This window comes from Ambystoma mexicanum, chromosome 8 (assembly GCF_040938575.1).
Source record: "Ambystoma mexicanum isolate Mex_15411 chromosome 8, UKY_AmexF1_1, whole genome shotgun sequence".
Classification (NCBI taxonomy): domain Eukaryota; kingdom Metazoa; phylum Chordata; class Amphibia; order Caudata; family Ambystomatidae; genus Ambystoma; species Ambystoma mexicanum.
This window is the reverse complement of record NC_090929.1, coordinates 472,766,669-472,790,625: the sequence shown is the minus strand read 5'-3', so window position 1 is coordinate 472,790,625 and position 23,957 is coordinate 472,766,669. Positions and strand designations below refer to the sequence as shown.

Sequence of the window (23,957 nt, the reverse complement as noted above, 5' to 3'; positions counted from 1 at the left end):
AATAGCCAAAGTTTCTGCTGTTCTGCGCTGCACACACATCCACCCCCCGCGCGCCGTTGCACCAAGTTGGCGACTACATGCACATTTGTGGTCATATAACTGCCAGTGATGTCACTTCCTGTATTTGGCCCCCCCCCCAGGAAATTCAAAAGTCGGCTCCCCTGTGTGGAGCAAGATTTTTTAGTTAAAGGGACAGCAGGTTCCTTTTTGTTCTTTTTGCATGCTGCGCCACCATGAACGGACGGATTATTCCTAATCACTGTTTTATGTAACCATAGGTCTACTGCCTTTTACCCCCAATCCAACTCTGGATTGGCATCAGCAAACCTGAAGTCTTCATCGTACCCGATCCACGTGCCATGCAAACAATAACTATAGGTTGGCAAAATCAGGTGGTGATATGCCACACTCTGGTGACAATTCAGAGTGCCCTCTACCTTTTAAATCCCCAACGCACCCTGATCCCACAAGGCTCTCCTCCCCATAACTTCTGGCACCAGATAGCGGCACCTGGTGACATCACGACGCAAACTATTAGAAAACCCTTTCATTTGCTGCTGTCTTCTGCCTCAGCCCTTCTGGCCTCCCAGTGCCACAGGCCTGACAGGGAACCACCTGACAGGTCACTGACCCATAGTTGCCAAAATGACACGTTCCAATCTATAGGTGTTTATCCAGTCCTTGCTTTTTCTTTGCATTCTGGGACTTGTAGTCCGACTTTTATAATGGGAAAAATTAACTACAAGTCCCAGCATGCAAAAAAACACCAGAACTGGATAGGCACCTACAGATTCTAATGGGTCATGTTGGTGACATAGCCCAGCCTTACCGCCATTTCATAAGCCTTGCCCGTCATGACACCTCCCAATTTCCCTGCTGACCAGTCCCTGCCTTCAAGGAAAGTCTCTGCCTCTGTCTCGCTGGTTGACCTCCCTGCTAGAAAGATAACGAGATGTTTTAATAATGATGTTTCTGGGAACTGTTTGGGTCTGTGTGTCTGTGAGTGCGTGTGTTCGTGTGTGCGTGTGTGTGTGTTCCACCCTGCATGTGATTTATCGGCCACCCTCACCCCCTTATTTATAACAAAGCCTCGGAAGACAAACGAGGCCCCCGCTGAAGGTTAAGAGCACAGAGCGGAAAAAAGGGAGTTTACAAGCAATGTTGCGAGTCCAGTGAAACGAGGCAATTAGCTGCTAATCCAACATAAATACCCCTGGAGTCTGTCTGGAGCGCGACTCCGAAATCATTTACAAAAGCTGAAACCCGAGGCCCTGTCAGGAACAGGGAGAGCTGTCAGAAAGCAGCACTGCCGCTCCCACCCCCTCCTTGCAGACAGGCTGGGGGCCTCCTCCCCGCAGCCCATAAATTAGCACTTCACAGAGGCCAACTCTTATCAGGAAACGGAGAAAGTGTATTTGAGGGCAAGTGAATATGCCAGAAGAAGTGTGCACTGGGAAAGAGAATACAATTGGGGGAAATTGGTATTCAAGAGATGACACCATTTCATTACCAATTGTGACATCAGACGACAATGCCATGATTGCCTACTGTTAATCTTGCTTACCTCCACGCCCCTCTTCCTCGTCCCAGCGTTTAGCTATGAGGCTTCCCAGAGTCCAGCAGGATGAAGGTCCATATATTTCAAAAGGCACCCTAAATCATTTGATCTTACTGTAGACATTTAACCATTCTGTTTACTGTATGGAATCCCGTTTGACCACTTCAGATGGATACAAAATGAAGTAGTTCTCCGGGAACCTCTAATGTATAGTTACTAATGATGTGGTCCTCCTGATGTTTTGCACTACAACTACCATCAGTCCTAGCCAGCATAGTCAGTGAGAAAGTGTCAGCTGGTCAGATAGCACAGTGTGTAGAGTGCTCGCTTCAACATCTGTGCAGAGCCTGCTGACGCAGGTTTGAATCCCGGCTGGGCCAAACTCAGCCTTTCATCCTTCTGAGGTGCTCATTTAAGCAGTCCTCAGATGCCCGAGGTTCCGTAGTGCTATATAAATACAAATTATTATTATTATCATAGGAGTTGTAGCCCAAAACATTTGGCAGTGCACTCCAGGAGGGCTGGATCCATGTCAGATTTTCAGGATACGCCTCATTAATACTCATGATGTAGATTTGCATAGAATGATTATAAATGCATGCACATTTTTGCTCATGAATATTAATGAGCGATATCCTGAAAACCCATCAAGTTTCTGGCCCTGGAGGCCTGGATTGGACACCCCTCTAGGTCATTTAACCAACCATTAGAGACTGTAATGCTAAAAACAAAAACAAGACTGACTAGGTTGCGGACCTACATGTTTTCTTAGCAGAGACTGTTCATACTTAGCCATTCGGCCTTCCATCCTTCTAAAATCTTGGCTCCCATACACAATACCCCACCAATCTTGACCCTCAACCCCACCCCATCCTTTCCTGCAATCTCCAAAAAAGGGCTCAGACAACCTTATGCATGGGTAGAAACCACAGCTGCTTTAATTACCAGGAGCTGACTTCGAGGGGTAACAACACAGCCTCAGGTTACGCGTTGAGTTGGTGTCTTAGCGATGTCCCTGTGTAAGGAATAATTCAACCACACGACCACAAGGCCACCACACATTTTAGAGATGTGCTGCACTACACCACTTTACAACAGATTACATTACCATTAAATCTGGCAGTAATAACACTTATTACAGCACTTAAATGAGGGAGGTATCTGCCATGACGCATGAGATAAAAAATATGATACAATTATTAGTATTATTGATAAACCTGCAATATTGGAGAAGTATTAGGTGGAGCGTGGTTGTAAGTTATCTATTCTATTCTATTCTATAAAGTTTGTAAAAAGCGCTGACTCGCCCGCAAGCCTCAGAGCACGAAGTGGGCACCTTAAGGAAGACTGTTGGACTGTTATGTTGGGGTTGTAATTAAGTTTAGCAGAGGTGCAATTCAGAGCTCTGTGGATTGGACCTTGCAGACACCTGAAGAAGGGGAAGAGTGCGGGGAATGTCCATTTCTTGTGTTATGTACTTTTGGATAATTGATAGAAAGCTACAGCAACAAATGATAATACAATGGGCCTCATTACGAGGTAGGCGGTAAGGGATTACCGGCACCGGTAAAGGTGCCGGTGCCAGTAATCCCTTACCTCCATATTCCGAGGTCACTTAGCGGGTCCCTTCCTTAACGCCTGGTCTGACCATGGGCCTCATTACACGGTAGGCGGTAAATCCCCTCCCCAATCACGAACCGGACATACCGCTATTAGCGGCACCGCAAAGTACGGTGGCACTATTAGCGGCAAGTCCGTGAGCGCGCGGCCCCTCAGACCGGAAATAGCGGCATAGCGCTAATATCACAGCATCACGAGCCATGCGTACATGGCAATACCGGCATGTAGTAGACCCAAAGAACCCTTACCGGCAAGGCGCTAATACCGGCATCGCGAACCACACGTTAAAAGAGCACAGCAGAGTTCCCACCTGCCACAGGTGGACAAAATCAGCACAGGTGGAGGCAATGGAGACTGGCAGCACAAAAGAGCACACCACACCCCTCCCCACACCCATTCCCACACCAAGATGGATGCAATACTAGCAGCATTACATGGGCTAGAGGACATGATTGCTGTGCAGCAGCTACAACAACAGGCAGCACAGAGGAGACGCAGGAGGAGGAGGAGGAGGGCAAGACAGGCGCAGCAAGCACCACCAGTGCACCTAGTGATACCACAGAGGCAGCCACCAATTCCCAGGATCAGAGCCAGTCCAGTCAACCTAACCCCTGAGCAGATACACACCCTGTACCGTCTGGACTGGGATACCATCACCACCATAGTAGACATGATATACAACGACATTGTGAGTCTCATTGACATCCGTACTGCCATCCCCCCTCTACTGAAGGTAGTAACAGTGCTCCACTTCTTGGCCACAGGCACCTACCAGCATACGGTAGGTCAGATGCATGGCATATCACAACCAGTATTCTCACGCACACTGAACCAGGTGCTCGATGCCCTCCTGCAGCACACAAGTCAACACATATACATGCCACGGACTGCCCAGGAGATCTCCAACACCAAAGTTGGCTTCCATTCACTGGCAGGCATCCCAAGTTGCATCGGGGCCATCGACTGTACCCATGTAGAACTGCTGGTCCCACATGCCAATGAGGTAGTGTACCGTAACAGAAAGCAATACCACTCCATCAACGTCCAAATGGTATGTGACTCCAATAAGATCATCACACATTGCTGTGCCCGATATCCCGGTTCAACCCATGATGCAATGGTCCTGCGGAACTCGACAATACCACGATACATGGAGCGACATGCTGGACAACGTTCGTGGCTACTTGGTGAGTAGCAGGCCGACCACATGTCAGTGTGATGTGGATTGTGAGTGGGGGGGGAGATGCATACTCCAACTGGGCGTGAATGGGGGGGGGGAGATGCATACTCCAACTGGGCGTGAATGGGGGGGGAGATGCATACTCCAACTGGGCGTGAATGGGGGGGGGAGATGCATACTCCAACTGGGCGTGAATGGGGGGGGGAGATGCATACTCCAACTGGGCGTGAATGGGGGGGGGAGATGCATACTCCAACTGGGCGTGAATGGGGGGGGGAGATGCATACTCCAACTGGGCGTGAACTTGTGTCATGAGAAGAATGGACATACATATTTGCATCACTGTACAGTGAGGCAGCCCACAATGGACCAGAGACAAAACCGCATGCCGGAAGTGAGTGCCACGGCAAACATATCAATCCATTACGCCAAACAGGCCATTCCAAACAACATGCACACCGCACAACACACCTGTCCCCCATTACACAAATCAGCAACATGCATATCAAAATCACAACTGAAATGTACGCTGAACAACATCAGAAATGGTCCGCGCACATGAGTGCATACAAATGGATCCCCTGTAGCCATTGTGGTGAGGCACACCCGTACCCCACCACAGAATTGCCATCAAACAGCATGGGGACATCAACTAAGGAATGGCAGTGTACTAGCAGTGTGGCACTAACGTTGCCAGGGCCAGGAAACACAAATCACTTAAACTCTGGCGGGACATGGAAATCCCTGCTGTATGCATGCATGGTGCATGTCCACTTGCAAGGACCACCTCACCTTCCCACATTGCAGTTACCCTGATTGCCATGCGTGCTTGGATCAGTGGATGTCGTTGAATATGCAATGTTTGTTTGTGTGATATGTGCACGCTCCACATTATGTAGACACTTACACATACCCATTGTTGCACCCATGCAGGTGATGCAGGTTATCCCCTGAAGAGGTGGCTCCTTACCCCTGTGCGGAACCCACAGAACAGGCACGAAGAGGACTACAATCATGCACACACCCGTACCCGCGTGGTGATCGAGCAGACATTCGGCCTATTGAAGGAACGCTTCCGGTGCCTCAGCAGGTCGGGCGGGGCACTCCTGTACGGGCATGAGAAGGTGGCCAAGATCACCATGGCATGTGTCATGCTTCACAATATGTGTATCAGACGGAATGTGCCAATGCCCCCTGACATAGAACTGCGACCACCGTCTGAGGATGATGACGGGGATGAGGATGGAGGAGAGGGGGCTGCAGGTCATGCAGGTGGCGATGCCCATGAGGGACGTGCTGTGCGGCAGCACCTGATAGACCATTGTTTCTGATGCACATGGATTAGGAGGGTGCAATTGGTGTTCAGCTCAGGGCACGGGGTGTATGGAGGACATAATCACAGTGCACCCTTAAACAATAAAGCACACATACACAATTATCAATGTCCAGTCATGTGATTATCCATGCCATTACGTGTGTATTGAGCATTATGACATTCAAACGTGCATGTACCCTCCACCCCAACAACCCTCCCCCCCCTCCCCCCACAACTCCCCCAAACACCCTCACCCCCCTCCCCCCACAACTCCACCGAACACCCTCACCCCCCTCCCCCCACAACTCCACCGAACATGGTGTGCACATCAGTGCTGCATTAGTTCCCAAGTGTCAACAGGGACAGGCTGGCCCTACTTCCCTCCTCCACTACCACCATTGGGGGGTTGTGAGTCTGACCGCCGCAAGGACCGGCTGGACCTGCGCAGGATGGTTGTCTGGTCGGAGCTAGTAGACGAGGGCGTGGCTGGTTGATCTGCTCCCTGTGAGTGACGCATGCTCTCCATCGCCTCAGCAATGCGCGTTAGGACCTGCCTCACAGCGGCCATCTCGTCACATAGGCGCGTCGTGTTGCTGTCCATGGCAGCTTTCATGTCCCTTGACAACACCCGGATCTCCTCCCTGGTCGAGGCAGCCTCGCTCACTTGCCGGGCAACCAGGGCATTGAGCTCCTCCTGGCGCTGGCGTATCAGGCTCATGGTGTCGTCTGCGGCCCTGCCCCTGTTACTCCTCGGCGCAGCTTGCTGCATGTGGCCGACATCAGGTGAGCTCGCCACGGGACTGAATGACCCATCCATTGCATCTCCGGCATGCACCTCATGGATGCTGCCATTGGATGTGTTGCATGGGCTGTGGAGTGGGGACAGCTGGGGGCTGGGTGTACGCTGCCCTTCCGGTGTCGGACATGGGTCGTCCACATCACTCATAGGTGCCGTGGCTGCTGCTTCCCCAACGGAGCTATTGGCTGCGGACGGTGTGCCTTCTGGCACTGGCTCCTGAGTGGTGGGGGTGGGTGGTGGGGGTGCTGCCACAGTGTCGGATGGCATTTCGACCCTTGGTGTGGTCGTTGCGTGGGTGGCTTTTGAACGCTGGGCCACTCCAGATATCCCAGTGCCCCTCGATGTACTGGGCCTGGTGCCTGCATCCTTTCCCTTGGCCTGCTTTTTGGGTGGTGGGGCCTGCGTTGCAGAGTCCAGCTCCTCACTGTCAGATTGTGACCCTGTGGGGGAGCAAGACAGGGATAACATCAGTGATGGGTCAACGTGCATCATGCATATGTTGTTGTTGCTGCAGTTCTTTGGATTTGGACATCTACTTTGGGCCTGCAGGTTGTTGGCCAGATGGGTGGGTCATCCGGACATGTGTCAGGGTGACACGTGTGTGAGGTGCTGCATGCATGTGGTTGTGTGGGGATGTGCAGGGCATATATGCAGGGTTGTGTACATGTGTGTGTGATGACCCCATCCATTAGCTGATTCCCAATTCACATTTGGGGGAGGGACTCATGCTTGGCATTGCTGTGTCTTGCGTGGTCACTCACCTCCGTCTGACGTTGTTGCCACACCACACTCCATTCGGCCCACTCCCTCGATGGATTCTATGCCAATGGTGCTGGCACATGTCTCCTCCCACTCCTGCATCTTCATCGGGGATCCACCTCCGCCTCCTGTGCCCATGGCCAGATTCCTGTTGGCCGATAAAATGCTGCATACACGGAGGCGCAGATCATCCCACCGCTTGCACACGTCCTTTACGGTGCGGGGGGTGGAGCCCACCGCACTGACTTTCTGCGCCACCTCAGCCCAGATTTCCTTTTTTCTCAGGAGTGCCGGGCGCCGCATGTCGCTAGCGAACACTACGTCTGCATTTGCAGCCAGGGTGTCTGCCAGCATTTTCAATTCCTCGTTTGAGAAGCGTTCTTTGCGCTGGCGCGCATCGGCTTTCTTTAGGGCCTTGGGCATTGTTTGTTCTTCTGGGATGTGGTTTTGCCAGTCGTGGTGTTGCTGCAGGTCCTGAGTGCAGGGGATGGCAATGGATTGTGTTTTTAAAGATGGCCGCCGGGCTGTTTCCCGTTCCGGTGCAATGACGCTATTTCCGGTTCCGGTGTTTTACGGTGACCGCTAATAGCAGTGACCGCTAACAGCGGTGACCGCTAATAGCGTGCAGCATGAGGGCGGAGGTGCTATCAGCACTTTGGTCGGAGCCGGTAAGGTGCTTTTCCGCCATGGCGGTAGGGTCATTTACCGGCATGGCCCTATGCGCGTGTCCCCTAACTCGTAATGGAACGCTATTAGCGGTCTCCTACGATGGCGGACACGCTAATAGCGCCATGATGGTAAATCACATTTTTTAGCGCCTACCGTGTAATGAGGCCCCATGTGTTAAGGATGGGACCCGCTAAGGGACTTCAGAGCTAATAACGGTATCGCAAATTGCGGTACCGTTATTAGCTACTTCCCCATTCCCATTGAGCCCTATGGGGGCTCAAATGGGAATGGGGAATGGTTCTCAGAATGGGGACTTCCCGGGTCCTCCAAGGTTGGAATGACCCGGTAAGTACCCATTCTGAGAACCTGGACCCGTAATGCGGTAAGGGGGTAGCCATGGTGCTAATACCTCCTACCTCGTAATGAGGCCCAATGTGTTTAAGGAAAAAACACAGTAAAATTATTGTAAGACTAAATGGCTTTGGATTTTTTTCAGGCCCTTTTTGAAAGCTTGAGCATAAGATTCCTTGTCAGGAAGTATATTAACTCAATGCAGACCGTTTGTTGTCCTACACCTAAAATTGCACAAAGTCACATCAATAAAGACAGCCTGTTAAAATATATGTGTACTTAAACTTTAATGGCCTTTTGGCCATTATTTCTTTGTGCCACCACGCTGCTCCCTAGTTCTTTTTGTGCACCATTTTTTGCCCCCCCTAAACAGTACTGGACACGGTAATGACTCCAATTGCCAAAAACTCTTCTCTCTTACCCGAGGTCTTGCAAGGCTGGAAAAGTAACTATTTTCAGTTTTGGCCACCCAACCAATCAGGCCCTTTTGGCATAAAAAATGTACCAAACATGTTTGTTTCAACTTGTTTTCGATCCTTATAATTTTTTATAAAGTTATAGCAACCCTTAAAAAACAAATCTGATTTGCAAATTGAATATATATTTTTTTAATTATCTAGTCCTATTTCCTTGGGTGATCAAAAAATGCATAGTATAATCACAAACGTCACCCCCTTCTTGTAACAAAATTATATTTTTTTGAGAGCTTACATAGTTATTGCATTTGGCATCGTGTGTCATCCACTTAAATCAATAAGATGACTTCCAAAATACAAAGGATAACAGCATATATGTTATACTGGATTTCAAGTCTGCAAGTGTCTTGGATTCTGGTGGTGCGCTGTCTGCCGGAGATGCTGAGTTTCTTCATGAGGTAGCTTGGTGACTGTTAAGAAGGATTTCTGAACTCTGCCATGGAGGGGCAGAGGTTAAGAAGGCCAACCTAGTTTCTTGGAACAGGGTAACCTCTGGACAAGCCAGACCAATCAGGGTAGCTATGGCAGGCGGTCATGACATCGTTTACCACTACAGGCTATTCTGACCAGCCCGACCGCTATTAGCGGCATCGCAAAGTACGGTGGCGTAAATAGCGGTCTTGGCGCGGGCACGCGACCCACCATGCCGGCAATAGCGGTTTGCCGTAAACTGGAGTAGATCACAAGTGAAGCGGACATGCAAATAACAGCCTCATGAAGGAGGAAAAAGTGGTTACCGGCATGCCGTAAATACCGGTATCGCTGACCTACCATAAAATGCCTTGAGCAGTGTTCCCAACTGCCACAGATGCACACAATCAGCACAGGTGGAGGCAAAGGAGTCTGGCCCAGTACCAAAGGAGCACACCCACATACCACACCCCCTCCCACACCAAGATGATTCCAATAGTAGTAGCATTACTGGAGCTGGAGGACATGCTTGCATTGCTGCAACATGCCGCAACATCAACAACAGCCGGCACAACAGAGGAGATGCAGGAGGAGAAGGAGGGTGAGACAGGGCCAGCATGCCCCACCAGTGCAGCCACCTTTATCACTCCGACAGCCCCCAATCCCTCGCATCAGAGCCAGTCCTTTCAACCTAACCCCTGAGCACATCCACAACCTGTACCGTCTGGACCGGGACACCATCACCACCATAGTGGACCTGATACACGACGACATAGTGAGCCTCATCGAAATACGCACCGCCATCCCCCCTCTACTGAAGGTAGTGTCTGTGCTCCACTTCCTTGCCACAGGCACCTACCAGCACACAGTGGGGCACATGCATGGCATATCACAACCCCTATTTTCTCGCATTCTGAACCAAGTGCTGGATGCCCTCCTCAAGCACACAAGTAACTACATATCCCTACCACGGACTCCCCAGGATATATTTGATACAAAAGTTGCCTTCCATGCACTGGCAGGCATGCCAAATTGTGTAGGTGCCCTCGACTGCACCCACGTGGAGTTGGTGGTCCCGCATGCTATGGAGGTGGTGTACCGCAACCGCAAGCAATACTACTCCATCAATGTACAGATGGTATGCGACGCCAGCAAGATCATCACACAATGTTGTGCACAATATCCCGGATCAACTCATGACTCTATGGTCCTGCGGAACTCCACGTTAACACGCTTCATGGAGCGACATGCTGGACGACGTGCCTGGATGCTTGGTAAGTTGCAGGACTGGCACATGGCATTGAAATGGATGGAGAGATGCACACACCACCATGCCGTCAATGTTGATGTGACTGCACGATGTGCACATCACTGAACACTGTGCCCCAAACCATCACAAATGGTACATGACACCCAAATACCATATGAATGAAATAAGTTTGACACCTATAACTACATGACTAACAGGAAACCACCCCACATCCCACAACACGTACACCACTCATCAGCAGCCATCACCCTCCGTAACGCCATCCAGCACCTTGCAGTGCATATGCACTATGTTGCTGTCTCCAGCATATCACCACACAGGACACGCATCCCTGTGAGTGCATCAAAATGAACCAACTAGGGAATCCACTGTCTGTCACAGGGCCGGCACACCCACAGGAGTGCTGCATGTCACCATGGGAATGATCAGCGCTGATTGCCCAATATTGCACAGACTACTGCCAATGCTCCCTCTAAGTAAATCTCACAGAACACAACACATCACAATTCTGACACGAACACAGCTGCATGCGTACACGATGCATGTGCAACAAGACGTCAGTGCACACCATGTATCATCTTGAAGATGCAACCCACACCATTAGTCCATGCCACAGGACACATTGAGGGGCTGGAGATGGCGTAAATACATCCATGAACATGTGCATGTGGGCAACGATGAACTGCAGGCATGTGTGACTAGTACAGCTGTCCATCATGAATTGACTAACATTTACCTTTTATTGCCCCTCATGCAGGTGATAGTGGCTATCCCTTGAAGCCATGGCTCCTCACCCCTGTCCGAAACCCACAGAACAGTCATGAGGAGGACTACAATTGTTCGCATATCCGTACCCGTGTGGTCATCGAGCAGACCTTTGGCCTGTTGAAGGCACGTTTTCACGTGGGGTACTCCTCTACAGGCATGAGAAGGTGGCCAAGATCATCATGGCATGTGTCATGCTGCACAATATGTGCATCCGCCAGAACGTGCCCCTGCCCCCTGACATTGAACTGCTACCACCTGGTGATGATGAAGGGGAAGAAGAAAATGTGGGTGGACATCATTGCGGTGCCGATGCACAGGAGGGACGTGCTGTGCATCAGTCAGTGATTGCACAATATTTCTGACACTCATGGCAGCAGAGGGTAACGTAATGGTTGGACAGAGGGCACTGGGTGTGGGGGTACATGTACACTATGCACTGTAAATAAATAAATGACACATGCGCAATGAAGAATGTCCACTCAGGTCTTGTTTTCTACACAACGGGTGTATTAAATATAACAATGTAAATGTAAGTGCAAAAACCCTCCACCACCCTCACCCCCTCCCCCCACAACTCCCCCACACACCCTCAACCCAATCCCCCTCCCCCCACAACTCCCTCACACACCCTCAACCCCCTCCCCCCACAACTCTCCCACACACCCTCACCCCTCTCCTCCTCCCCCTCCCCCTCCCCCCACAACTCCCCCACACAAGTCCCATTGAGTCTCCAAAGCCTACAAGAGGCTGCCGTGTTGATTAATTGGCACTCCCTGGTCAAGGGGGCGGCATGTCTTGCCGGCGCAGGGTACGTGCCGACCTGTGGAGTGGGCTTGTTTGAGTAGAACTGGAGGAAGACGGTGTGGCCGCCTGCTGTGATAGTGTAGCGGGATGCCCTGCCTCCATGGCATCCGCTATGCGGCCTAACACCTGCTGGAGGGCCGGTTCCTCCTCACAGAGGCGGCTGGTGTTGTCAGAGAATGATTTTGCCATGGAGTCAGTGCTGTCCGTGATGGACCTGCCTTGGGCGGCTTAGTCCTGACGCCACTGCTCTCTGGCCAATCTGTTGTCCTAGACAAACTCCCGCACAAGTTGAGTAAGCAGATCAGACTGCTGCGGCCCAGCGGGTGCACCTGTGGAGGTAGTCGGCCCCTGGCTGTCCTGCCTAGCCTGCTCAGCCTCCCTAGTTGTGTAAATTGGACTGAAGTGTCCCTCAGTCTGCTCTTGACCAGACTGCTCCAGGGTGGTGGCGTGCTCTGTATCGAGCGACGATACTTGGGGGGATGCCGGTGGAGTTGGGGTATGGACCACTTCTGAAACATCATCCTCCATGGGCACACAGATGTTGTCCTGTGTGTCCTCCACAGGCAGGGGTGCCGTGGCTGCCACCTCCCCAGCCAAACTCTACTCCTCGGAGTGTGGTGCCTCGCATGTATCATCAGGACGGCCAATGGGTGGTGATGGTGGTGCTTCGCCTTCTACGGGCCTTGGTGGCACCAGTGTGATGGGTGCCTGGGATGGCTTGCCTGTTGGTACACAGCGTCCCCTGGGTTGTCCCCTCGAAGTTAAAGGGCGGTTGCTGTCATCCCGGGACCTCTTCCTGGGTGTGGCCTGTGCAGGGGTTGTGTCCTGCCCATCGCTGTCATGGTCAGTGCCTGTGGGGGTCGAAGAGAGGGACAGCATGAGTGATGTATTGATAGGCACCATACATTCATTAGGACTATTGCTCACCCACACAATTGGAGGTAATAGGCATTTGTGTTTGGATGAGCACGTTCTTTGATACATGGGTGGTTTATGCAGGCATACGTTGGCATCACTCATGATGGCCAAGAGCTGTGCTATCTGACATGCATAGTATTTTGGCCATGCACGCTGTGTGACTCGTGGCATTTACATCTTTGTGTGGTATGTGTCATGTACGATATTGCCTTGCACCAGGCATCTGCATGTGTCTGTAATGCATCAGCCTACTTTGCTGGGAGTGTGTGTGTGTGTGGGCCAATGGCTTGACTCTTTGAACTGACATATTGGTTGACTTTCATCAGATTTGGCATAGCAATGTTTACTTTGGACACTCACCTCCATCGCCCGATGTTGTGGCGCCACACTCCATCTCGCCAACACCTTCAATGCCTTCCATCCCTATCATGCTGGTGCAGATGTCCTCCCATGGGGTGAGCTTGATCGGGGAACTGGGACCTCCTCCTGTTCCCATGGCCTGGCTGTGGTTCACTGAGAGGATGTTTCTCACCCTTAGTCGCAGGTCGTCCCAGTGATTGCGACAGTCGTGCGTGGGGTTTTCCCCACAGCACTGACCTACTGGGCAACAAGTGCAAAGGTCTCTTTCTTCTGAAGTACTGCCTCTCTTTTCATGTTGCTTGAGAACACTATGGGAGCATGCTCCTGCAGTGCGTCTACCAGCATCTGCAGCTCGTCCTCATTGAACCTTTCTTTACGCTGGCGGGCAGCTCCCTTCTTCAGGGCCTTGGGCAGAGTGATGTTGGAGGTGTATCTTTTCCAAGAATCAGCAGAGTCCCAGAGGTCCTGTGTGGTTAGAATGGCAATGGATTGTGTTTTCAAAGATGTCCGCCATGCTCCTTCCCGTTCCTGTGCGATGACGCTACTTCCGGTTCCACTTATTAGTGGTGACTGTAAATAGCGGTGACCGTTATTAGTGGTCACTGCTATTTACAGTCACTGCTAATGCCGCATTGAACAATGTCGGTAGTGTTATCTGCGCTATGATTGATGCCGCAAAGGGCATTTTGGGTGCCTTTTACGGCATAGCGCAAATGACCTTACCGCCATGGCGTAAAGCTCGTGCCCGCAAAGTCGGAATAGTCCTCTATTAGCAGACTGGTGACAGCCCGGACATGCTATTTATGCCATGCTGGTAAGGGACATTACTTACCTCCAAACTCGGAATGAGGGCCAACGTCTCAGGAGGGGTTAGGGTGACTGAGGACCTCAATGAGCACAAAGAGCAAGGACACATACAAATTACTCCAGACAGGTGTTATATCAAAAATATAGAAACATTCATTACAAGGCCTTTGTAACATAGACCATAGTAAAAGAATCACAGTAACACTAAGTAAACCAATACATCACACTCAATACAATATATATACAAGACCATTGAGGTCTAAAGGGTTAAATGCACGAAATATGTCGACCACCTAGATGGGAAGGAAACAGGCAGTGCAGATAATCTTTAGGCCCAGTTCGACATCGACAGTACACCTAACTAAGAGGCAGTCCAAGCCCTAAGAAGAGAGGAGCCTTGTGCTAAACAGTACATGCAATGCAAACGCACGCGGTTGTTCCAGTGGGCAGAACAGGGTCTCTTCAGGGGTTTCTAGCAGCTCAGCAAGGTGGATGAGACGATGCAGAACAAGTTCCCACTATTCAAGAAGGACCTCCACTAGAGGGCAGAGGCAGTTTGAGAGTGCGGGATGGATTCGCTATTTCGCAACAGCTGTGGAAATGAGAGGGGCCCCCAGGGCCCACTTGTGCATAAAAATGGGCTCTTGCACTAGGGGCCACCGGTTGGGGTAAGGAGTACTCACCGGTCCCCGATGCAATCAGACCCAAACTTCGCCCGTTCAGTCCACTTCGCTGGCAGGTTCGAATGCGGCAAAAGGACGTCTCGGCACCTTTCAGTTCCTAAGATACAGCGATGATTCCCAAACGAGACAGTGGTGATTTCTCCGCTCGGGGTGGAGGAATTGGCCCAGTTTCACTGCAGAAGGCTTCAGGGGTAAGAGGGTCACAAATCCAGCAAACTTGCACACGTCATTGCCGTGGCAGGGCAACACGGTAACCGTGATTACTCTGGTCCTAGCGCACTCGTCTCACTTCAGACCTGGGAATGCCAAGTGTACGAAATTCAGTGAGAGGGTGCCAAGGACACAGAGCTAGCAGTATACCAAGTTTCAAGGGCCTCCTCGAAATGGTGGCGGTGACAGAGCAAAGCAACTGGGTAAGCTGGTCAGACCACTGGTCGGCCCAGGGACACTTCTGAGAAAGCTTACTTGCAGGGTTTGATGACGGTGCCGAGAATAGTTGGTCCCACTATTCCAATGGGTCAAAGCATCTTCGCAGACCTTCTAGGATGACCAGATGCAGAGGGGTCCCACGGGACGACAGCGGGCTTAGGGTGCCAAAGCTTCCAGCGGGTCATCAGCAGGTCCTCGACTCTACTTCGTAGTTGCAGGATACTTGGATCCTATCCTTTGTTCGGTGAGAACTCAGGAGATCGACCTGGTAGTGGTGTTTTCAGCCTCCTCTTATGCAAAGTTCTCTTTGCGCCAAAACGGAGAGGACCCAATGGGAGATCTGCTCACAAACACACACTACATACGTGGACCAATCACGGACCACTGTGGTCCCAGGCATTCATGGCACTCTAGACTCTCCGGCACCAAGGATGTGTGTTGGAATCAGACACTCCAGCCCACTTCCTGGAGGTACCCACACAAGGCATGCAGAAGCCTGCGAAAGCATTGGGATTCGGTGGAAAGTGCATGACCAAATAAGGACTGACCCGGGTCGCCTCGACCTGGGGAAGGTGAAGGGGCAAGATGGCCAAAGGACAGGACAAAGAACCTCGTGGCATGGCCATTTTGGAGCCAGGCCACCTATTTGTGCCAAACATGGTAAACGCAGTTAACATGGCAGGAAAGGGTTAAAAATGATGCGAAAAGATAGCTGCCACCAGTCCTGTCCATGACCCATCTGCACAGTTCATAAAATGTCCAGTAAGAGTATCTAGGGCCTTTGGAAATGACTATAAACCCAAGTGTGCTGTATGGTAAGATACATTGCACACTTGTTACATGTTGCACAAAAGCTGCAACATGAGGAAAGGACTAAGGGAAACAAAGTCTCACAGGACTGACTGTATTAAGGGCATGTCAGTTTCCCCATAAAAAGTGAGCAAAAGACCAGAGGAGTGCAGCTGAAGGCTGTGCTTCTCTGTAAAAGTCAGTCAGTGGTGTCTAAACAGCAGCAAAATGTTTGGGGGTTGACACATGGAGGGAAAATTACATACAATTATGAAATCTTTCCTAACACTCACCCCTCCCAGACTAAGGACAGGGGGAACTAATGCATCACTGGATGAGTTTCCTGTCCAGGTTGGTTAAACATTCTGGACAACCCTTCAGCATTGCTATGTTGGACACCTGGCCTATGCTCAATAGTGAAGTCAAAGCCTTGCAGACTTATGGACCACCTAAGCAACTTTGGATTCTCTCCCTTCATGTTCATTAGCCATTTTAAGGGCTTATGGTCAGTTTGCACAGTGAAATGGGTCCCATAGAGGTAGGGTCTCAGCTTCCTTAGGGCCCACACAACAGAGAAACATTCTTTCTCTACTCTGGGCCATTTTAGCTCTCTGTCCTTAGGCTGGTGACTAATGAAGCCAATAGGGTGTTCCTCCTTGCTCTTCTCATCTACTTGTGATAGTACAGCTCCTATCCCAGTGTCAGAGGCATCTGTCTGCACAATAAAAGGTATTTGGTAATCAGGGGCCCTGAGAACAGGGGCCTGGCACAAGGAGTCTTTTATGCCATTGAAGGCCTTCTCACACTCTTAAGACCAAGTTACCTTCTTGGGTTTCTTTGGAGTAGTGAGAGCAGTCATAGGGGCAGCTATGGTACCATAGTCTGCCATGAAATTTCTGTAGTACCCAGTGAGTCCTAAAAAGGCTCTCCTTTGGGTCTGTGTAGTGGGGGTAGGCCAGTCTTGTACTGCTTGTGTTTACTGGGTAGAGGCTGTATCCTACCTCCACCTATTTCATGTCCAAGGTAGACCACTGACCCTTGTCCAATCTGGCACTTACTGGCCTTTATGGTCAAGTGGGCCTGTAACACAATCCCAAGGTGTTTCACATGGTCTTCCAAGGTGGCACTGAAAACTGCTATGTCATCCAGATATGCAAGACAGAATTCATCCAACCCATTCAACACATGATTCACAAACCTCTGGAAAGTGGCAGGGGCATTCTTCAACCCAAAAGGTATTACCCTGAACTGGTAAAGACCCTCTGGTTTTGAGAAAGCTGTCTTCTCCTTGGCATGTTCTGCAAGGGCTATTTGCAAACAGCCTGCAGTGAGGTCAAACGTGCTGAGGTACTTGGAGGCACCCAAGGTATCCACCAGCTCATCTGTTCTAGGCAAGGGGTGTGCATCTGTCTTGGTGACAGCATTCAGAGCCCTGTAATCCACACACCTCAATTCAGAAGTACCTGCCTTTGGAACCAAAACCACTGGGCTGGACCAAGGACTACTGGAGGGTTCAATCACCTCAAGATCGAAACATTTTGTTGACCTCTGTCTTAATGTAAGACCTTACTTTGTCCGACATTCTGTATCCCCTACTTTTGGTAGGTACACTGTCTCCTGTGTCAATGCTATGTTTTCACCAAGGTGGCAAACCAGGGGACTGTGAAAACAAGGGGGAAAATTGCCTAAGCAAACTTTTCACCTCAGCCTGTTGATCAGAAGTCAGGTGAGGGGCCACGTGGACACCCTCAATGGAGCTGTCTTAAGGACTGCTTTGGAACAGGTCAGGGAGAGGTTCTGACTCCTCTTCCTCAACATCTGAAGCCAACAGCAGTGCAGCGATTTCAACTCTTGGGATGAAAGCCTTCAGTCTATTTACATGGAACACTTTTGGAGCCTGACCAGCCCTTCCAAGGTCCACTAAATAGTGGACCTCACCCAGTGACTCCACCACTGTGTAAGGACCTGACCACTTGTCCTGTAAAGCTCTAGGCCTTATAGGATTCATGATCAGGACTTTCTGACCAGGTGTGAAATTGATAAGGGAAGCTTTCTGGTCATACCAGTGTTTCACCAGAGCTTGCCCTGCCTTCAACTTTTCACTAGCCAGACCCACCAGGAGTACCATCCTTTTTCTGAGCCATAGCACATAGTTCACCACGTTGGTAGTAATGGAGGGAGTGGGCATCTCCCATCCCTCCTTGGCTAAGGGTCCCCTTACGGGGTGACCAAACAGAAGTTCAAAGGGGCTGAAGCCAACACCCTCTTGTGGGACCTCTCTGTAGGCAAACAGTAAGCATGGTAGCAGAAGATCCCATTTTCTTCTTTGAGGTTCTTCCAGAGGACTAATCATGCTTTTCAAGGTTCTGTTAAACATTGCAACCAGTCCATTGGTTTGTGGGTGGTATGCTAATGAAAACTTATAGGTGACACCACATTCCTTCCACATGGCCTGCATATACTTGGACATAAAGTTGCTGCCTCTGTCAGACACAACTTCTTTAGGGAAGCCAGCCTAGTAAATATGCCAAGCAACGCTTTTTCAACTGGCTTGGCAGTCACCGTTTTCAATGGGATGGCCTCAAGATACCTGTTGGCATGGTCGACCAGCACCAGGATGAACCTATTGTCTGAGGATGTTTGGGGGTCAAGGGGACCAACAATGTCAATCCCTACCCTCTCAAATGGTACCCCTACAACTGGGAGTGGTACCAATGGAGCTATGATTTTTGAGCCTCTCTTATCAGATGACTGGCAGGAGGCACAACTCCTGCAGTGACTTTCTAATTGCACCCCCATCTTGGGCCAGTAGAAGTACATGCTTAACCTTTGCTTGGTCCTCTTGATTCCAAGGTGACCAACAAGGGGCACTTCATGCTCTAGCTGCAGGAGGAAGGGTCTTACAGCAAGGGGAACCACCAACCTCCTATGGTCTCCTTCTGCAGACTCTTTAGGCTCACTATACAGGAGCCCACCTTCCCAATACATCCTGTGCTTCCCAGGAGGTTCACCCTCAAGCTGGGAGCAGGCCTGTCTCCTTAGGCCTTCCAGAGATGGGCACTCACGTTGGCCCTTACTAAATTCTTCCCTGTTAGGACCACCTTCTACTAACAAGTCTTTTAGTTCAGGATGGTCATTTGGGTCAAATACCTCAGGTATCACCACCTCCTCGTCAGGTCTTGGTGATTGACCAACTACCTCCACCTCAGTGGTAGGTGAGTTAGGGGGAATATTTTCTTTCCCTCTTTTTGATTTTCTTACTTCTTTAGCCTTGTGTTTCCCCTTTGGTTGGGGAATGGCATTGGTCTTGGCCAGTGCTGCCCTTGTTTGGGACCTTGTGCAGGGTCTTTCAGGTGTATCTCCCACAAGCCCTAAAGCTCTGAGATCATTTCCCAGCAAGACCTTTCCTGGGACACTCCTCTATATGCTCACTGGAATTCTGACTGCTGTACCATTTATAGTAAGATTTACAGGTATTACTGGGAACATGACGGGTGGGCCATCAGCCAACTTAGTGGGTAACAAAGGAGCTTGGGCAACTTTCTCTGGGTCTACCAAGGCAGAATCCACTACAGTTTGACTACACCCACTATTCCTAAGAGCTGGAGTATCTACTCCATTGATCAGCACACTGTCCTTGAAGTAGTGCTTGGTATTATCTAGAATCCTAGCATAAGCCTCTGAGACTTTAGGCTCCCAGGAACCCAGGAAAACTAAAACTACCTCCGTTTCTATCCCACTGGGGAAGGAGTCTGAGGAGAAGGATGCCCCTGTAATCTCTACTTCCTCATAGGAGGAGAAGAGTGGACCCCCAAGGTTTTGACCTTTCATCATCTGGGATCCCCCCTTCACATGGTCAGTTGCAAAAGCAAAACAAGATCCACTGGGTCTGCTTACATAGGGAGGCTTACTATAACCAGAGTTCTGTTTTGGAGGCTGACCTCCACTACCCTGTGAGTTCTCTTGTGCCTTACCCTTATTTTTTCTTTGTGGCCCTTATGGGAGGAGGTTTTATCAGAGTCCCCACCCTCCTTATCTTTGGACGTTTTCCCCTCCTCCTGCTTACCAGGATGAGTCTTGTCCTTATGGGACACTCTATGTGACACCCACAAATCTTCTGCTATGGCAAGCTTCTTAGGATCTATCTCCTTTGAATCTGCCAAATGCTGCTTAAGCCCAGGGGAAAAAGATGCAAAAATATGTTCCAGCATGACAAGACATATCATACCTTCAAAGGTAGGGACCTTATAACCTTCAACCCAGCCAGTCAAGTTCTTTAAGGATTCATTTACTTAAGATACCCAAGTACCACCTTCTTTTTTCTTGTACTCTCTGAATCTTTGTAAGTATTGGGCAGGAGTCTTTCCAAACTTTAAGATAAGAGTTTTCTTCAACATTGCAAAATCTGCTCTCTCAGATTTTGACATTTCCATAATGGCACTGCAGCCAGAATGGGGCAGTCTGCTAACTAACCAGGCAATTTTATCAGCATTGTCAACTTATTGAACCTCACATGCATACTCAAATGTATTCAGCCAGTCCATAATGTCATTCCTTTCCTCATACACACTGAGCAGATCCTTAGGAAACCTTGGATGAGAACAGGACCCAGACCCATGTCCAGGACCCTTCGATCCATTGGCAACCTGAAGCTTGGCCAGTTCCAACTGGTGATCCCTGTCTTTCTGCTTTCCTGAGTGCTCTAGCTTCAGCTTAGTTATGTTAAATTCAGGCTCCTTCTGCCTAAACAGCAGTTCTTGCTTCTTGAATTCAAGCAGGCCTCACCTTCAGCACTGTCAGAGGAAACATTAGACATTACATCTTCCAAATCCTCATGGTCTCCTTGGATCGGAGCAGCCCCACCTCCTTCTGCACTGTCCTCAGAAGCTATGGCACTAAGATGAGCTTCTTGCCAGTCCATGATTCTTTGGATCATTTCTATTGTTGTGCCTTGAGCAGAGACACCTCTCCCAGCACACATCTTTCGTAATGTTTCAGATTTAGAAGCATTTAAAGTTAACAAGGTACTTGTTTCCATATTGATAGATAGGATTATGGCCTTTTTCAGTTATACAACAACAATTCACTATGTGTCCTGATAGGAATAACTCGAAATGCCTTCACTATTATGCAACACTGGATACCTTCAGTCCTATACCAACGCTGTACACCAATTTGTTAAGAAGGATTTCTGAACTCTGACCTGGAGGGGCAGAGGTTCAGAAGGCCAACCTAGTTTCTTGGAACATGGTAACCTCTGGACAAGCCAGACCAATCAGGGTAGCTATGGCAGGCTGTCAAGACTAAGTCTCAGGGGGAGTGAGGGTGACTGAATGACCTCAATGAGCACACAGAGCAAAGACACGTACAAATTACTCCAGACAGGTGTTATATCAAAAATATAGACACATTTATTACAAGGCCTTTGTAACATAGACCATAGTAAAAGAATCGCAGTAACACTAAGTAAACCAATACATCACACTCAATACAATATATATACAAGACCATTGGGGCCTAAAGGGTTAAATGCACAAAATATGTTGACAACCTAGATGGAAGGAAATAGGCAGTGCAGATAGTCTTTAGGAAAAGTAGTTCAACATCGACTGTACACCTAACTAAGAGGCAGTTCAAGCCCTAAGAAGAGAGGAACCTTGTGCTCAATAGTACATGCAATGCAAACGCATGCGGTTGTTTCAATGGGCAGAACAGGGTCTCTTCAGGGGTCTCTAGCAGCTCGGGAATTTAGATGAGATGATACAGAACAAGTTCCCACTATTCAAGAAGGACCTCCACTTGTGGGCAGAGGCAGTTTGATTGTGCGGGATGGAGTCGCTATTTTGCAATAGCTGTGGAAAGGAGAGGGGCTTCCTGGGGCCACTTGTGCGTAAAAATGGGCTCTTGCACTAGGGGCCACCGGTTGTGGTAAGGAGTACTCACCGGTCCCCGACGCAAGATGACCCAAACTTTGCCAGTTCAGTCCACTTCGCTGGCAGGTTCGAATGGGGAAAAAGGACATCTCGGCACCTTTCAGTTCCTAAGATACAACGATGATTCCCAAACAGGACAGTGGCGATTTCTCCGCTCCGGGTGGAGGAATCAGCCCAGTTTCACTGCAGCAGGCTTCAGGGGCAAGGGGGTCACAAATGTAGAGAACGTGCAGAGGTTGTTGCTGCAGCAGGGCAACACAGTAACCGCGTTTACTCTGGTCCTGGCGCACTCGTCTCACTTCAGACCTGGGAACGCCAAGTGTACGACATTCGGTGTGAGGGTGCCGGGGACACAGAGCTAGCAGTATAACAAGTTTTGAGGGCCTCCTCAAAACGGTGGTGGTGACAGAGCAAAGCAACGGGGTAAGGTGGTCAGTCCACTGGTTGGCCCAGGGACACTTCCGAGAAAGCTTACTTGCAGAGTTTGATGACGGTGCTGAGAATAGTTGGTCCCACTATTCCAATGGGTCAAAGCGTCTTCACAGACCTTCTAGGACGACCAGGTGCAGAGGGGTCCAACGGGAGGACAGTGGGCTCAGGATGCCAAACCTTCCAGCGGCTCAGCAGCGGTTCCTCGACTCAGCTTTGTACTTGCAGGATACTTGGATTCTATCCTTTGTTTGGTGAGAACTCAGGAGATCGACCTGGTAGTGGTGTTTTCAGCCTCCTCTTATCCAAAGTTCCCTTCGTGCCAAAACGGAGAGGACCAATGGGAGATATACTCACAAACAAACACTCCATACGTGGACCAATCACGGACCACGGTGGTGCCAGGCATTCATGGCACTCCAGACTCTCTGGCACCAAGGATGTGTATTGGAATCAGACACTCCAGCCCACATGCTGGCGGCACAAACAGAAGGCATGCAGAAGCCCGTGAAAGAATTGGGATTCGCGGGAAAGTGCATGGCCAAAAAAGGACTGACGCGGGTTGACTCGACCATTTTGGAGCCAGGCCACCTATTGGTGCCAAACGCGGTAACAGCATTTAACATGGCAGGAAAGGGTTCAAAATAATGCGAAAAGATAGCAGCCACCAGTCCTGTCCATGACCCATCTGCACAGCTCATAAAAAGTCCAGCGAGAGTATCTAGGGCCTTTGGAAATTACCATAGACCTAAGTGTGCTGTATGGTAAGATACATTGCACACCTGTAACATGTTGCAAAAAAGCTGCAACATGAGGAAAGGACTAAGGGAAACAAAGTCGCCCAGGACTGACTGTCGTAAAGGGCATGTTGGTTTCCCCATAAAAAGTGAGCGAAAGCCCAGAGGAGTGCAACTGAAGGCTGTGCTTCTCTGGCAAAGTCAGTCAATGGTGTCAATGGTGTCTAAACAGCAGCAAAAAGTTTGGGAGATGACACATGGAGGGAAAATTACATACAATTATGAAATCTTTCCTAACATTGACTTGAGGGCGACTGCCTTATAGGTAATGCAGCAAGACTTGAAGGTGATTCGTAGGTGCAGTGCTAGCCAGTGAAGGTCAAAGAGGGCCGGGGTGATGTGGTCGTATCTGCATAGACCCTTAATGAGGCGTGCAGCCATGTGTAGGACACTTCAACGGCTGTCCAACACATGGCTGCATGCCTCATTAAGGGTCTATGCAGATACGACCACAATACCCCGGCCCTCTTTGCATGCTGTAGTTCAGCACTGGCTATCCTGCAGTTACAAGGTTGATTGATCGCTATCGAAGGTACACGACCGCTTTGATTAGAACTCTTCTCTTTACAACAGAGCCGCGACCGCTGCTCTTATTACATACTCTCATGATTACTTCTTTTTAGCACTGCAATTCGATTGGTTCCAGTGCCAGAGCATGGTGGAATCGCCATTATGTTCGCCCTGGACCTTTTTTAGGAAATCTGCTGACTTGGATGCACACCCAGTTCTCTAGAATTGGGTAGGTTAATTGATCATTTCCTTTGTCCGTATACATTGCTGACTCTCGTTTTTCGGGCCATGATGGCCCGGGTTTAGCTCACATGGATTTATA

The 23,957-nt window shown here is 49.9% G+C and overlaps 1 long non-coding RNA gene across 1 annotated transcript in view; it reads left to right on the top strand.

Moving 5' to 3' along the window:
- LOC138473612 (uncharacterized) overlaps window positions 1–23,957 on the top strand; it is a 29,635-nt gene that overhangs the window by 4,152 nt on the left and 1,526 nt on the right. The window lies entirely within an intron of this gene.